This window comes from Echinops telfairi, unplaced genomic scaffold (genome assembly GCF_000313985.2).
Source record: "Echinops telfairi isolate 266 unplaced genomic scaffold, ASM31398v2 ScPeMD7_7467;HRSCAF=8505_1, whole genome shotgun sequence".
In the NCBI taxonomy this organism is placed as follows: Eukaryota; Metazoa; Chordata; class Mammalia; order Afrosoricida; family Tenrecidae; genus Echinops; species Echinops telfairi.
Window position 1 is genome coordinate 9,946,146 of NW_022111368.1, and position 4,543 is coordinate 9,950,688.

Sequence of the window (4,543 nt, forward strand, 5' to 3'; positions counted from 1 at the left end):
GAAGTTTTCTTTCTCTTTCTTCTGGGTCTAGGAGGCTCTCAGTTCAGAGCTCCCAGGTCCAAAAGATGCACCACACTCCTGGTTCTTCTTTCTTGGTGGTTCTGAGGTCGACCCACTTTCTGAGCCCGAGACGGCTCATTTTGAGCCTCGTAGGATGGAGTGGGATGGCAAAACTTAGCACTCCCTTTGTCAGAGTTCCAAACACCTATTTACATGGCCCAGCCCCAACAAGTGTGCCAGGCAACTAGTTACATGTGTATCATTTCATCCAATCCCCTTGATGGGCCACAGCACCTTGTTTACATAGGCCAACCCTATCCTTCAGTAGAAATTGCAAAACCACAGCTAGAAAGACCACATAAAAATGATCCATCACACAACTATGTACCAGTATAGATAGATAGATAGATAGATAGATAGATAGATAGATAGATAGATAGATAGAGACATTTTATACATGTAAACACACATAAGAGGGGGCTTCAAAATTAATACAAAAAGGAATTAAAAGATAAAGAATTTTCACACAAACTTTGTGACTCTCTGGAACACATATACTAGAATACGAGATATATGCATCTATAATATAAATACACACATAGATAATCTAGAGGAATATAATTATGAACAACCTATAATTATTTGCAGATAATTATAATTGTCTACATAGAAAATCCAAAGGGGTCTACAAATGTATTTTTAGAATAAATAATGGAATTTGGCAAGTTCTCTGGGTACAAAACCAATATAAAAAATCAGCATATGAAAATCACTTATATTTCTATGTGTGAGCAGTCAAAAACACAATAGTGTAAAACATATACAAATCTAAGGACAACTATAATGGAAATTGTGTACAGCCTTTGTAGAAAAAAAAATATTTTAACTCCCCCTCTGATCATTTGTGGTTGTTTTGTTTTTTCTGTTTTAGTGGAATGTGCAAGCTTTTAAAATGAACAATGGGTCCAAGCTAATTACAGTATTTCTGAACAGCAAGGTGAAATTCTTTTGATATCAGATATTACAAAATACTATACAGCTACAAAGTATGGCATTGACAGGACATACTTATTTATCAGAGTGACAAATCACATTATAAGGAAAGGTCCTTACGGTCAGCTAAGGCTTTGGAGCTTTGTACCATTGAGTGGAACTCTGATCTTGAACATGGAAATGCCTATGAACAAATTAGGATGCTATTAAAAGTATCCTACGATTAGAGGTAAGAATGACAGCAAGAATGAAAAGAATGGAAATTTCTAGAAATGAGCAAAAAAATCCAGTATGAAAGAAAGAGAAAAGGCAACGTTGTCACCAGGATTTTGAGCTTGGGCAATAGAATTGTTGTCTTCAATAACACTTGTGAGTCTCGTGTGTGTGTGTGTGTGTGTGTGTGTGTGTGTGTGTGTGTGTGTAGCAGAGAGGCAACAGTGAGGTAGCCACATGGAGATATTCTTGAAAGAACCAGCGATATATATTTGGGAATTAGATAAGGGGTAAAGATTGGAGATCCTGGGGGCTAGAAACAATTCCTTCCGGAAGAGGATGCAAAGGAGACGCGGAGTGGGACAATTCCAACAGTGACATCGGTTTAGCCACAGTTAGACTTCTCTGGTGCTAGCTCCGATTTCCAAAACCTGGATCACAGGTAGGAGCCCAGGCAGCACAATAGTTAAGGGCTCTGTAGCCTTTCCCCAAGGCTGGGTGCTTGAACCGATCCTGCCCACCCGCCTGCTCCTCCGGAGAAAGCCCTGGCAAGCTGGCTCCCACAAAGACTACGGCCTACACGAACCCCTTTCGGGCCGGTTTTCCTATCAAGTGGACTCTCCCTGAGTCAGCACCTGCAGGTCAAAGGCAGCATCTGACCATGAAAGTGTGCCTTTCAGGATTATCAGCCCTGTGTTTGACAGGTGCTAAAAGATGGTTGTTACTGGCTTTTAAAATGCCTCTCCTTCACCTGCAGCTTTGATTCAAACACAAACACAAGGAAAGGCAAAGTAGGCAAGGAGGCCCACGTATGTGTAGCTTGCATGTGTGTCCCCCTGTGCCTAACCAGGGGGCTGGGGGCGTTGGGGTGGGAGGCGCTGCTCGTGGGGAAGGCTGGCGGTGGGTGACAGCGTGCAGTGAGGGGGTGGCGCGCCGCGCTGGCTGAGTGCCAGGACATGGCATTAGTTGCGAAATCACGTGTCATAAAGAGAAAAGCGAACCACGCTGCTTGGGGTGAGCTGTACCTTGACGAACGTTCCCATGTGACTGATGCATTTCAACGACTCACGCGCTCAACGTGAAATGCCTTTTTGACAGCAAACAGCCGTCTTGTTTTATTTTGCGCTTTGTTTTCCTGCGGGTCTCTGCTAGGCTTTGCCTTCCTCTTTCAATGCCGACTTGGTGGCTTTCGTCCTTCCATCAAGAAGGAGGCAGCGCAGTGCTCTGGGGTTCCAGGCCCCCCGCAGCAGCAGCGCGCGAGGAAGGGAGCTGTCGAAAGGAGGACAAAAGGCCGCAAAGAATGGCTGCCCCCTGGTATCTCTCGCACTCCTTACAAGGCTCCATACAGGCAGCCGGCCTGCAGGAAGTTCATTTATAACTGTCAATTTAGCAGTTCACTTATTTCATTGAAGCAATGAGACACAACAGGGGTGTGGTAACCGTGGGATAATCACACCTCGGGGGTGTTCGCAGGCAGGGAAACAGCCCCTTTGCCTTAATCCCACAGGGGTGTGATTAGCGCTCCTGATAATTTTACAGCTGCGGGGGCCGAGGCAGAAGTTGCGCATTTCTCTTCCTGGGAAAAATAAAGAAAGGGAAAAGAAATCAGAACATGAAGTATGCTCAGGAAGTCTACGATCCTGGACTGAGCCTCCAGAACCTAGGGAAACCAGGCTTGGCAGCAGATACTCGGGAGCAAGGCTTTTTGGTCTTAGTTTGTTCCATTTGCTCCATTTCCTTATGGCGTCTTCTTGAATGCTCTGAATTAAGACATGTCATTACTAGCGGGAAAGTTGTGAGGCATCTAACAGAATCGAAAATGAAAATCCCAAATTAATACTGTGTTTCAGCCATTGTGTTCTTCGGCCCGGAGGGTCCTTCAGGTAGTCCTGTGTGTTTCCCAACCACACTTCCTGAGTTCAGTTTCCAAGGTCCCAAATCCACAGCGCTTCCTGTATACAGATGAGCACATCTACACACATGTACTCATTCTACATTTTTCAGATGTAGACGTATACTTCTGTGCTATCAATTACATTGATTCGGTTGTGCGACATCACCCATAGTCAGTCACAGTTCCGTAGACAGAAGTGCCTTCAACATTGACTCACCCGTCTTCTGTCCCTCTGCATTCTGGTAACCCAGGATCTGTTCTCTTCAGCCAACAGCTCCATTCAGTTTGACCAGCAGAAATGCCTGGCCCATCCAACCTTCGCTCCAGCAGTCCCCTTTCTTCGATTGTTCTAGTCCCCATAGTCCTCATCAAGGGTGGGCTCCATCCTCAGGGCTCCTTGTATTTTTCCACAACAAAGTCGCCGGGTTCACCCAAGAAAGATATCTGACACCCCTTCTAGCTTCAAGAAAGGAGCTCATCTTTGCCAGAAGCCCAGTTAAAATCATAGAACAATAATAGCAATAACAAGGGTGAGAAGTGTGAAGTATAATACAGTACTGTGTATTTGTCCCATTACCCTTTCCCTTACTTTTGGATGTGCATGGGACTCGCATTGCCAAACAGAAAATGGTATATGATCTCAAATCTCCTTCTGTACTTCTTGGTGCACACTGTGGGAAAGGATTCAAAATCCACCTGTTGTTTGACTACGAAACCAGGAGAATGCACCTTTTTCTTTTAATTTGTCCAAATTCAATTCTATGCATTCAATCTAGTGATCCTGTCATCAGCCGTTTCCTCCTTTTTTGTGCATCATTGCTGGTGATTCTCCCCAAAGAAACCCAGGCAGAATATTCTACATATAGCGCATCAACATTTCAAACTTATCTTTATTTCAATCATGTGAAAGTGGCTGCTTCATTCAATACTACACTGTTAGAAATTGAGTATGTCCTCAAGGATGAGATAGACAACACCACGTAATGCAACCTGGTGACTGCACGGTTACAAGGGCCGAGACAACAGCACTAAGCAAACCCAACAACCAGCTCCAGCATTTCTGGAAATTCAGTCCCATGGAGAGGAATAGCTAGGTCACTGGCGGGAAAACCGAGGAGAAAAAACAAGGTTGAGTGTCGTTTGAGATGTTCTGCGTTGAAACACTTGGATGAACTGACTGCTGTGTTGCAGAGTGGTATAACTGTGTCTTAGCAAGTCATTGTCAAACTAGTGGTCGTAGAAACATCCATAGAAACTAGTGGCCATAGAAAACGATTTCATCAGAAAGGTCCATTTTGTTCCTAATTTTGGAGACCTTGCCATGTTTTGGAAAGTCAGTTGCCTTCTTTCCAACCTTAATTACAAAAATTAACTTAATATTCATTGATAATTTCGGAGTTGTATTCCTTTGCTTCACAGCTGGTTATTCCATAATGACTTTGG